The sequence below is a fragment of the Hyaena hyaena genome, unplaced genomic scaffold (genome assembly GCF_003009895.1).
Source record: "Hyaena hyaena isolate Hyena2069 unplaced genomic scaffold, ASM300989v1 scaffold_78, whole genome shotgun sequence".
Classification (NCBI taxonomy): domain Eukaryota; kingdom Metazoa; phylum Chordata; class Mammalia; order Carnivora; family Hyaenidae; genus Hyaena; species Hyaena hyaena.
In genome coordinates this window covers 90,826-104,153 of record NW_024080710.1, presented here as the reverse complement: position 1 = coordinate 104,153, position 13,328 = coordinate 90,826, and positions in this window count along the sequence as shown.

The window sequence follows — 13,328 nt, the reverse complement described above, 5'->3', positions numbered from 1 at the left end:
CCTGGTCCCCTACCCAGAATACTCCTCACTGGCTCATACTTACTACTCTCTGCCAAGCTGAATGTTTCATTTATTTACCGTGAGCTCCTTGATGGAGGAAGACTGTATCTGTTTTCTTAGATATTGACTCTGGAATGTGGTAGTGTTTAATCAATATCTGGCATATGATTTTTCCCCCTTTCTGCCAGATTCAGATTAGAAAACAGATTCAAGGTGGCTCAATACCCCATCCAAGGGGACATGGTGAGTAAAGTGGTAGGATCTGGGCCTGGGATGCTGTGTTTGTGCCACCAAGGAATGGGAGTAAAGCAACATCTATCCTGTTGGAAGATTGGGCCTCAGGGGAGCTGAGGCCACACAGAAGCTTCTGTAAGACATTTTACCCTAGCACATGGCCCTAGCAGTGGAGGTCTTTGGGGGTCCGTTAAGGACCAGGGCATTATCCTGTTCACCAGGGGCAGTTTCACATTTTATAGCATTCTTACATCAGAAAGTCTTTAGAGAAATCATTATTTTGTGAACAGCACAGACTAACTTGTAAGATCTGTAAAAAGCCAAATGGAAACACACATGATCCAACATTTTTAGTCAAGAAAGAGCCACAAAGAACGAATTTGTGTTTGAACTTCAAGGGGGTAAGCTTATAGGAGCCTGAGTCTGATAAAACACCCGTGACTTCTTGCATCAGATAAGGCTGCCACTGGGCAGGGTGCTGTGCTGGGCTTTTGCTCGAAGCTCTTGGCACCAGTCCACTGTTCCAAAAAGACTGAGAAATTACCTTCTTCCCTCTGGTGCTTTGAGAGGCAAGCTGTGAAAATGCCTGGGCATAGTCACATGTTGTTGAGATGCAATTTAGATTTCTCTGAGTCTTGAAATATGGGCTTATATAATTGAACATAAATGTGATTAATAATGAGGATCATTTTCAAGGCCATTCCAGTAAAAGTGAGTTTGAATTAAAATTGCTGTTTAACTATCTAAGGCCATTTATGGGTGACTTTGTATGATTTTTTCCCCTTTACTCTCTCTGACATAAGATTCAGAACAAGTGTTTTTTAAAGGTATTTTTTCAAAGTCTTCATGATTTCAAAAGTACATTCTTTAGGAAACAATTGGATGATTGCACTTGTTTGAGATCTGTAAGATCCAGTTGAAACCAAGCAACTATTCTTTGCCTTTAATGGGCTCTATTTGTTGAAACCCACCAACAGGAAGGGGCCACTTACAGAATGTTTCTGGCACCACTTGGTTTGATGGAATCCTTCAGTAATGAGATCATCCATTGCATGATCTTAACACACAGAAGGATTTTCCATCAGTTTTCTGATGATTTCTCAAATAATCTGCATACCATCTTCCCTTCTTTCCTATGTGAAATGGTTTTCATTAACTCCATTTGTTAACATATAAATAACACTTTCAGGTTAATATATGAAATTCCTCAACCCATGCTAGAAGCAGGCTGAAAATGAGAATTTATTCTCCAAATGGATGTAAATTTGCAAAATGTGTGCCACATAATTGCCTTCTTAAACAGTCACATACATACATACACATGCAACACACATACATGCACTCTACATATTACATATTGTTTGTCCTTTATAGTTATGCTTTGGAAAAGCTTTGTATCCGATGTTGCAGAATTAATAAGTGCTTAGGCACTGGGTTTCCTGGGAGAGAGAGAGCTGACTTTAAATTTTTTAAAAATGATTTTATTTATTTTTGAGAGAGAGAGAGACAGAGCATGAGCTGGGGAGCGGCAGAGAGAGAGGGAGACGCAGAATCTGAAGCAGGCTCTGAGCACAGAGCCCAACTTGGGGCTGGAACTCGTGAACCACAAGATCATGACCTGAGCTGAAGTGGACGCTCAACTGACTGAGCCACTCAAGAACCCTGGTCAGAGCTTGCTTTAAAACATGATAGCTAAAAATTGCTGCTGAAACTTCCTTTTGGGGAAAAATACCTGCTTAGCTCAAGCCCTTTCTCCACTTGGTCTTGAGAAAAAGATGTCACTGTTTCTAAGTCTGCTCCAAAGAAGAGACACCTGGGTGGCTCAGTCCACTAAGCGTCCAACTCTTAATCTCGGCTCAGGTCATGATCTCACAATTGTGAGACCAAGCCCTGCGTCGGGCTCTGCGCTGACAGCGTGGAGCATACTTGGGATTCTCTCTCCCTCTCTCTCTCTGAACCTCCCCAGCGCGTGCGCACACACACACACACTCTCTCTCTCTCTCTCTCTCTCAAAATAAATAAATAAAATTTTTAAAATCTTAAAAAAAAGACATGTGAGGACAAGGATGGCACAAACAGATGTGCCAGATCAGATCAGAAGATGTACTTCCTTAGAAGGTACATCTTTCCATTTCCTTAGGTTTTTCCTGTCTTCCCAAGCCTCCTGCAGATCTATGTGATCCCCCCATACAGCCACACTTCATACAGCTTGCCACCTTCTACTTGGGCTATGCTCCGCTGCCAGAAACTCAATTATTATGAATGGACTTTGTAGTGGCCATGAGTTGCTAACAGCTCAGAACTAAGATGAAAATAACTATGGCAATGCAAGACGCTTGAATAAGTTGCATTTTCAATGGAACTACAATTTTAATAATAGAAAAATACTGTTCAATATTTTGATTCATTTAACAAATGGCAAGACTGTTTGCTGGCCCTGGCATGAAACAGTTGGGTTGGAGGATTTACAGAAGGATGGTTTCTCAAAGTACAATATCTGAAGTGAGGATTTCCCTCTACAAAGAGTCTGGTGTTGCTTGAGATCCAGAATTCCTATGAATAAACAGATACTGAGATTCAAAGGGACAAAACTAATAAATGATTAGAACCTTCCCTCAAGCCAGGATGTTAAGCAGCCAACGGAAGTGGAGACTTTCCAGATGGAAAAGAAAGGAACCTTGAGAGAGCACAGAGCATTTGCACAAACAAGGGCCATTTGTCCAGTTCCTGGGCTTTGTATCTCAAAGCAGACCATCCTCAGGGCACTCTGTGAAGACTCACCAGCCAGAGAATGTGGCTGTATTCTGTATTCTGGAGGGAAGTACAGCCCCTCTACCTCTTCTTGCAAGCATGCAGTTTCCCAAGGAATGTAAAACATCCTCAATGGAGAAGTGGCAAGCCGGCCAGACTTGACCTGTTAACCTTGTGTTTAAAAAGATGTTTCAGCTGAGTTGACCTCACCTCTGAACCTGCCCTCAGAGCCACCTCTATTTAGTTCTTGGTGTGACAGGGGTTGACTTACCCAAGTTTTCTTCCCAGTCTTTGTAATTGTGAAAGGCTGGGAAGAAAGGCTGAGGATGTGTGTGTTTAAGGCAGGATTGTGCCCTATAATAATAACCATCTTAAATTTTGTGTCCATTTGGGAATCATCTCTGATTTTTCACTTTGGAAACTCCCTTTCTGCAAAATAAATAAGATGTCGACCTTACAGCTGGGACAGAATTAGAATGATCAGTGTAAAATCTTTTCAGAGAGCTGGCAAGCTAGAGACTCAGATAAGAGTTGATATTGCAGCCCTGTGTCTAATATCTTCAGCCCAGCACACTGGAACCTCATTCAGGGGTTCTCTGTTAAGTCTTGAGGCAGAATTGCTTCTTCCTTGGGATACCTCAGTCTTTTCTGCAAGGCCTCCAGTGGACTGGGGAGGCCACTCATGTTACTGAGGAAAGTAATCTGCTTTATTCAAAGTCTACTGATTTAAATCTCAGTCGTACCAAAAACAAAACAAAATAAACAAACAAAAACTTTACAGCAACATTAGACCATGTAACAGGGTGCCATGGCTCAGCTGTGTGGACACATAAAATTAACCATCACAAGCAGTGAGATTGATCAACATCTTGTACCATCTTGTCCTTCTAAGGACAGACTCTGTGGCCTTGTATCTGTGACAGAAACTAGGCATTCCAAGACTCTTCAGGATTAACAGTGCCTTCTTTCCCAAGGATATCATGGTTTAATGTACCTATATAATCTGTGGCAATTTTTGAGGAACTGTTGCTTCTCTTTCTAATGGATCTAAATTTGAAGTTTGGCAAATATTTTTGGTAAAGGTCCAGATAGTAATTATTTTCATATTTGTTGACCATACGATTCCTCTCGCCACAAATCAAGCCATAGGCAATCTGAAATTGATGGTGTGGCTGTGTTCCAATAAAACTTTATGTAAAAAAGAGGCAGAGGGCCTGAATTTGGTCCATGGGTAAAGATAGAGTTTGAGGTGATATCAGACCTTTTCTCCATGGCAAACTTGGAAAAGGGGGTAGAGAAACCACACTTGGGGGTGGGATGCTTTCAGCTGTGAGGCATAAAGAACTCAAACAAAGTGGGCTTTATTATCTCATATAATGAAGAAGCCCAAGAACAGGTGGTTCCAAGGTTAAGTCAAGGTCTCAAAGACATCTTCAACGACCAAATTTCTTTCTACCTCTGGACTCTGTCATTTTCAGCATATTGGTTGGTTTAGTTTCCCCTGATATTTACAAATGGTTCTTACACTTCCTGATAGACATGACTACATTCAGTGGAAGAAAAAAAAAAAGGTATGGTCCAGTGTAGCTCATTTTAGTAGCAAGGAAACCTTTCCCAGAACATACTGGACCATCTCTCTCAGTTCTCATTGGCCAGAACTAGGGCATGAACATGATGTACAGAATGGACCTGCTGTGCCTGGCAGGGTGAAAAACATGGCTGGCCAAGGGGAAGGAGGTAGATTGGATTGACCATGAACATTCAAGCTCTACCAGCAAACAAGTGATCAATGGTGCCCCTGGGAAGAAGCCAGCAATGTCTGCTCTGACTCCTGGTTCTATCATAAGAGGGGGGCTAGAGAGAGGGAAAAGTTGCTGCCTTGTGATAAGTGAGCAGGGTTTGAAGGGATACAAGGGAAACAGTCTGGAGAGATGTTCAGGACAGCAGTTTCCTCTGTGAAGCACCATGTATGGGGGAGGGGAGGGGAGGCTCTGGTTAACTGTGAAGAAACCCTAGCTAGAGAAAGGGAGCCACCCAAGCCAGAAAAATGGGAACTGAAAATGCCCATGGAGAAATGAAGAGTGCCAGGGGGACCTGAGGCCAGAAAGTTCCCCACTCCCTCACCCAGTTGCCAGCCAACTCTGGGCTCAGGGGAGCAAGAAGCCTTGGAGGCTAAGGAGGCTGTGCTGGCTGGTCTCTATCTGTGAACCTCCTTTAGAGCCTCCAGGGACTGCAGTGCAGCAAGGAAGAGCAGCGAGAGGTCTGGGCCCCAAGAAAGAAACTGGAGGGGTAGCCGGGATGTTTAAACTGTGTTCCTAGGTGTCAAAGTGACATTTACTTAGTTATTCCTTCTTGCATGGGGTGGGGGACACTCTTCTGAGGCTGGGATTTTTGTCATGGGCTTTGAGTAAGCCATTCAGGAGAGCTGGACATAGCGTCTGGTCTGGCCCATCAGCCAGTGTGGGAAGTCCAAAAGGTGCTCCCACCCCTCCAGTGTGAGGAGGTCAATGCTGATCAGGTGTGGTGACGTGGTAGAGAACCCATCTGACCCTTTCTTTTCGTTTCCCTGTCCCTGTGCCTTTCCTTTCTTTTTTGCAAGAATATTAGTTTTTAAATGACATATGATAATGGATAACACACATGCTTCATTCCTGTCTATAGTTATATCTGGCACCATAATTCAATTTAGACATATTGCATAGGATGTGCCTGCAATCACAGTAATAAACAAATGAACTCCATGACTTTGCTTGGGCGACACTCTTTACAGTGAACTCCGGGTCACAACACAGGAACTGTCTGTCACCAAGGTTTCTACCCAAGCAGGTGGCAAATCAATTCTCAGTGGAAGCTGGTACCGCCGGCAGGGACTCTGACTGTTGGGAGAACTCATCAAGACTGCGTCAGAGTAGCCTAACTGTGTTGACATGAGGGCACTGCATGCTCAGGACAGAAAACATGCCCGGGCCTGTCAGCGCAAGGGTGAAAAATGAGGTGACTCCAGTCACAACCAAAGTGGAGAGCTGGTCTTCTGCCTTGTCCCACCTAAGCTAGTTCTCCCCAGTCTCTGACTCTTTTGATCCCTCCCTGTCCCTTGCCTCCTCTCCTTCTGTGCCCAAGAAAAATTAGTTCCAGATAATTTAGCTGGAGGGTCACCTGGTCAACACTCTTCTCGTTCAGAAGATGAGGGGGAAGAGGCCCAGAGGAAGGGACATGATCAACAACTGTCATTGTTGTTGATACCGCTCTTTGTCTTACACTTTTTTCCTGCTGCACAGAGGTCTCCTTTGTCATATATGGAAAATGCATCTGCAGTCTTCGGACTCTGATGGCGTTGGCCATGCTTCCCTTCTCCTAGGATGGACAGTTATGTGCCTGATAATATTCTAGTCCTACTTTTGACACTAAACACAAATCTATCTTCATAGATTTCCTTTTGAATTCATCTCTCATGGCATTTTGTTTGCAGTTTCATTGTAGCGCTTACATCTGCCCCTTATCAGCCATGCTCACCTTCCATCTACGAGATCAGACAGATGCCTGACTCATCCCTTCAGCCCAGCACTTTGCATGATTCACCAGTAGGTGCTTAATGAATATTTGTTGGGTTAAATTGGCATTTATTTCTAGCAACCTATGTCCTAAGTTTATGCTGGTGCAGTTGGTTTCCAAGAAAGGAACCTGTTCCACTCTGGAAAGTGGAACCCAAGACCCGAGGCCTAGGATTATCTCAGCGAGTTTTCTGGAAACTGGAAAATGAAGTGATAGTGAGCTATCATGCCCTCATTCCAATCAGAGCTCTGTGCAGCCTCAGATAGAAGCAGCTGCTTAGGGACAAATGAATCATCACAGTCATTGCCCATCCACTTTACTTGTGATCTTCTCTTTAAAGGGAAATTTGATTTGAGACTCGCAGAGGCTTTCAGTATCAATTAGGTGGTAACCATTCCATCGGAGGGGCTCTTGCAGCTGCCCCAGTATATTCCCAGTACACTTCTCTGGTTCTATTGCTCCCCCTCTTTTCCAGATCATTGTCCTGAGAGATTACGCAAATTTCCCAGAAACTCACACGGCACAAAACGTCACACAGCTTATCTTTAGACTCAGAATTGGATTTCCTGTGGGTCTGCTCTGAAGTCTGAGCAAATGCTCCCGGTTAATGTGTACAGCTGGTGCCCTCCCTTATGCAGATGGACAGGACTTTCGGAGATGACCTAATTCCCTCAGGCCCCAAAGCTCAGCAGAACCCCATGGGAATATACTCTTGGTCACTTGGAAGCTTCTTTTTATGAAGGTGTTTTCACCCTTATCATAATGTGAAACGTGAAGTATAACATTTCACCTAAATGAAACTTGGCTTCTTTATATTCCCCTTCTCTTCTGTGCAAAGGTCTTGACTTAATCAGTTCTTCCTTCTTCTCGGAATAATGATAAGATAACCAGCCAGGCAGATCCCATGGGAGCAGCCCCTTTCCAGCCAGTGGGGACAGTCCCTCTGTGTCTTCCAAGAGCCTTATATTTCCTTCCCTCTCCAGGTGCTCAAACAAGCTCCCCACCAGCAGGCCGGCAGCTGTCTAGACTCCAGCTGAGCCCAGAGCTTCAAGGCAGAAGCTGCAGGCTGGATGACTAAGCAGTTTAAGAGAACTGAAATTTTGTGCAGGCAGGGGATGGGGCAAGGAGCTTTCCCATTTGGACTTATTAACAAGTGTTTCCTCTGAGAGATTAGTGAAGAGTGGGACACTGTAGAATCCAAGGAAAAGAGGCTCAAGTTTGTTCCTAGGATAAACATATCACTGGCAAAGTATGGCTCCAGACTGAGCTGAAAGGAGTAGGTGGGGGAAAAGAAAGAAGGCACCTGGGTGGCTCAGTCAGTAAAAACGTTCCACTTCAGCTCTGGTCACGATCTTACAATTTGTGGGTTCAAGTCCTGTGTTGGACTCTATGCTGATAGCTCAGAGCCTGGAACCTGCTTTGGATTCTGTGTCTCTTTCTTTCTCTGCCCCTTTCCCACTAATGCTTTGTCTCTCTCTTTCTTAAAAATAAAAGCTTCTCTATTCTGAAGAGGCCCAGCCAAGATGAACGAAGCCCCCTTCTTCCAGGGAGCCCTGCAGGAAATGCTCTGCTCCAGGTGCAGTGGACAGAGAACCTGGGGCCTTAACTGCCGGACCCTACTCACTCCCAGGACAGAGGCTCCACACTGGGAGAGGCAAGCTGAGGACACCGAGGGGCAGCTCCATCTCAGTACCTACTTGTAGAACAGAGGTGTCATGCTGGGAAGAAGATATCTGTCCCCATCTCTGGCTCCTGCACAGTACTACAGATGTTCTACCCAGGGAGAAAGCAAGACAGAACAAATGAAGAGCTCACAGCTTTGCCTGAGGAGACTGATTTTATTTAGAACAGAATGTGGAGAATTCCATGCATGGCGGGGTGGAGGGGGAGGGTATTGAAAACAATGGAGATCTTGATAAAGTGCAATTAAAAGGATGCTCATGACTCTATGACATTAGTAGTAGCAAGCAAAAGAGAGGAACAGCTAGGGGTTTACTAGAGACTTGGTTGAAGAGACAGCCAAGAAGAGCCATCCTGAGATCTCAGTCACTTCTGGGGGTCAGAAAGGCTGTGTGCAAGTGTTACACTGCATCTACTCAGGCGCCATCAGCAGGATGTGGGGCAGGTTTGAAATCATTCCCCAACTCACACACAGATCCATCAACAAATGGTAGGTGCCTCACTGGCTCAAGAGGCTTAAGCACACTTTCTGACCAAATGCCAGGCTAGGGGCAACTCCTAGAAAGCCAGGCTCAAAAACAAAGTCACCCATACGCCTATTGGGCACACCGCCTGGCACACAGGTTTGTGTGTCCAAACTCTCAGGAGTGGTAAGGAAGGAAACATCCAAGCTACTAGTCCCTGGTTAAATGTGGGGCAAAATGTAAATTTCTAGAACTGTGATACAAATCTCCAAGTCACACTCACCCACACATCCACACACACGCACGCGCGTGCACACACACACACAGACACACACATGCTCGTGAAGGGTAAGTATTTAACTGGTCAAAGGCACCTAATCATAACTTTTGACCGATAAATGGCTTATGCTCACCCAGGGGAGGCTTCTGGGGAAACAGGCTAAAAAATTAAACACAAGGAAAAAAATCTGAGCAAGACATAAGAGGATGAATGGGGGAAACTGACTGGCTTCACAGAATTACTCCAGCCAAGTCAGTAGACTTAACATGACAGATAGGGGAGGAGGAGAATCCAGGGTAATTATCATATATTATTGAAAATGCCCAGTTGTGAACAAAATTCTTTGAGATACACAATGAAAGAACATGCGATACATAGGCAATGGACACAGTGTTGAGGGGGTCCAGAAGTAGGACTTGGTGACAAAGACTTCAAGGCAGCTATTATAAATATGTTGAAAGGAAAACATTAGAAAAATTGAAATCATTCCAAGTGTGTGTTCCAAACCCGGTGTAGTTGAATTAGAATATGTGTAAATTAAATAACATATTGTTAAATGGCCAGGAGGCCAAAGAAGAAGTCAAAGGAAACTAGAAAATACTTTCAGATGAATAAAATAAAAAATCCCTCCACATATTAAATCATATGGGACGCAGCTAGAGTAGTGCCCAGAGAGAAATGTGTAGCTGTGAACGTATATATTGAAAAATAAGAAATACCTCCTATCCACAACCTAACTTCTACCTGAAGAAACCAGAAGAGCAAAATAATTGCAAAATAAGCATGAAGAAAGAAAGTGAAAGATTAACAGCAGAAATACATGACATAGAGAATATAAAAACCATAATGAAAAATCAGTGACACCAAAAGTTGGTTTTCTTGAAATGATCAACAAAATTGACAATCCTATAGCTAGAATGACCAAATTGCAGAAATGAAAGGGATTATAATATAATATTATGAACAATATTATGCCACCAAATTAGATACCTTGGGTGAAATGGATGCAGTCCCAAAAAGATGATAGATGTGTTAATTGACTGTGGAATTCATTTTACAATGTATGTGTTTATTAAATCATCACTTTGCACCCTTAAATATATATCATTTTATTTGTCAATTGTACCTTAAAAAATCTGGGAAAAAAGGAAAACCAGTCCATTTACAAAATCATGAAAAAAAGAATACAATATTTAGGAATAATTTTAACAAAGAGAGACAAAACTTGCATGTAGCATTGAAAGAAATTGAAGACGATCTACATAAATGGAAGGGCACCATATATTCTTGGGTGGAAAGATTGTGGAGATAGAAACGCTCACAAAACTGGTCCACAGAGTCCATGAAATCCCTATCAAAATCCTAGCTGGCTTTTTTTTTTTTTTTTGCAAAAGCTGACAAGCTGATCCTAAAATTCATATGGAAATATGACGGACTTTGAATCACCAAACCATCTTTAAAATGAACAAAGTTGAGGGCTCACACTTCCTAGTTTCAAAACATACTTACTACAAAGTTACAGTGGTCAGAATTGTGGTAATATCATAAAAGCAGATACACAGATCAATGGCATGTAGTGGCAAGTGCAGAAACTTATGGTCTATAAATTTTCAACAAAGGTGCTGTGACGATTTACTTTGACAAATGGTGCGGGGACAACTGGATATCCATAAGGAAAAGAATTAATTTAGACCCCACATTACAACGTGCTCAAAATTACCCCAAACTGATAGTTCTAAATTTAAGAACCTAAACTGTAAAACTCTTAGATGAAAATATAGGAATAAATCTTTATGACCTTTGGTTAGACAATGGCCTCTTAGATTTGACCACAAAGGAATAAGCAACAAAAGAAAAGAAATAGATAAATTGGACTTCACCGAAATTAAATCTTTGGTGCCTTAAAGGACGCTACCAAGAAAGTGAAAAGGCAACCCACAGAATGGGAGAAAATATTTGAAAATCGTATATCTGATAAGGGTCAAGTATCCGGGATTTATAAGAAACTTTAACAACTCAAAATTAAAAGACAACTCAATTTTAAAAAGGCAAAGCATTTGAATAGACTTTTCTCAAAGAAGATACATAAACAGTCAATTCTTACATGAAAAGATGCTCAATACCATGAGTCATTAGGGAAATGCGTATCAAAACCATAATGAATGGGTGATTATAAGCAAACAGTCAGACAGTAACAAATGTTGGTGAGGATGTGGAGAAATCAGAACCCTCATACATGGTTGCGATGTAAAGTGGTGCAGCACCTTTGGAAACCAGTTTGGCTGTTTCACAAGAAGTCAAACGTTGAGTTACTATTTGACCCAGCAATCTACCCCTAGGCATACATCTACGAGAAATGAAAATATATATCCGCTCCAAAACTTGTATATGGATGTTCATAGCAGCATTGTTCATGATAGGCACAAAGTGTAAACAACCCAAATGTCCATCAACGGATGAACAGATAAACACAATGTGACATATCCATATAATGGAATACTCTTCAGCCACGTAAAGGAGTAACATCAGGATACATGTTACAACATGGATGAACGCTGAAAACATTATGTTAAGTGAACAAAGAGAGTAAAAAAGGCCACATACTATATGATTCCATTTATGTGAAATGTTCAAAATGAGAGTATCTATAAAGACAGAAAGTAGGTTAGTGGTTGGTTTGGGTGGGGGTGGGGTGGTAATTGCTAATGGGTACCAGGTTTTTTGGGGGGATGATGAAAATGTTGGGAACTGAGATTGTGATGAATCTGATTTATTCAGATGTGATGAATTGGTGAATTTTATGGTTTGTGAATTATATCTCAATAAATATATCTTAAAAACTAAAAAAAGAAAAAGAAAAACATCCTTAGCGCTGATGGGAGTCAGAGAGGACATACTGGACAGTCCCCAGGGCAAGGCTCCTCACGACTGAAGGTCCACTGCGGTTCTCTATCGAAGCTGGAGGTGGGTAGCTACACCCATCCGAGGCTCAAGCACTGGATTCTGGAGTGGCTTGCTGCTGAGACATATGTTGGTGGCATTTCCTCAGCGCTTCCTTACTTTGGGGCTTCCTCGCACACTCAGTATGAGGCCCCCATAGTGATGGGGATGTACACTCACACCGACATGGGTGATATGTGATCTGAACAGCACTTTCTCCATCTTTCTCAATTGAGTCATTGCACCAACCCTGAGAGAAGGCTGTTATTCCCACATACTAGGAGAGCCTGAGACCAGAGAGGCGAGGAAGGCTGGCCAAGTTCAATCAGCATGTTCGCGGCAGAGCCAGCGATCCCAGCCCAACCCTGCTTCTACTTCCAATTGCTCTGTTCCACATCTACAAAATTTCTGCTCCACTTTCTGCTGAGAAAGGGAATAGTGGTCTTTGTTTCTCATCAGGGATAAGGGTCATTATACCATCTTCACAGGGATATTGTGAAGGGTCATTATACCATATCCACAGGGATAGCAGTGGATGAGGATGTGGTTGGAGAGTGTCTCGGGCTAAGAGTCAAATGGTGACACATGGTATTCATCTGCTCCTTGGGAGGCACCACTTTCTAATCTGGCCTACTGACAGAGGTGAGGGCTCCAGCCTATTTCATGATCTTATCTCAGCCTTGTTGTTTTGGGCAGCAGTAAGAGTATTTGAGAGCTTTACTTTGCTGAGCTACGTGAGATCGTAACTGTCCAAGCCTCTAATGCTGCATAGCCTTGCAGCCTCTCCCTTAACTGATGATGGGTACCAGGAAGCCCAGATGTCACAGGATGGTATGCACACCGTGTCACCTGAAACCCCAATGTGCAGCTCCCTCTAGGGCCCATGCCAAGCAATGCTCTAGCCCTTGGGTTGACAGAAGTGTTTATTAAATGACGTCGGACAGCTCTGATATCACACTTCGGGGTTTGCTTCTTGTGACCTGGGCATCCATTCCACTCTATTGGCTTGGGTTCTGAGAACAGAGTAGAAGTTTTGAGTTCTCCAGAAGCCTGCCATGCCTATGCTGTGAAGGTGCCTGTGCCCACATGTCTCGCCTGTACATATGATGGATGCGGAACCCCTGCCCCCTCTCCATGTGGGCTCCTTCTGTGTACCGGGGGCCCAGGACACCTGCCCCAGCAGGAACTGCGTGCTGTCCCTGTCTACGAATGCCCACATTATGTTCTTCACTTTCCTCCATGGACCCTGGGATCCTGAAGCTCTTCCTTCCAGCTAAGCAGCTCTGCCACTTCCAGCATCAAGGGTCCATGGGAATCTATTTCTTTGTTTTTTCTCACTTGGTTTTACAGGACAACTGGATTCATACAGGAAGAGGGCTGCTCATTTGGGCCACCTATGGGATTTGGGCACCAAACTGATCATCTGA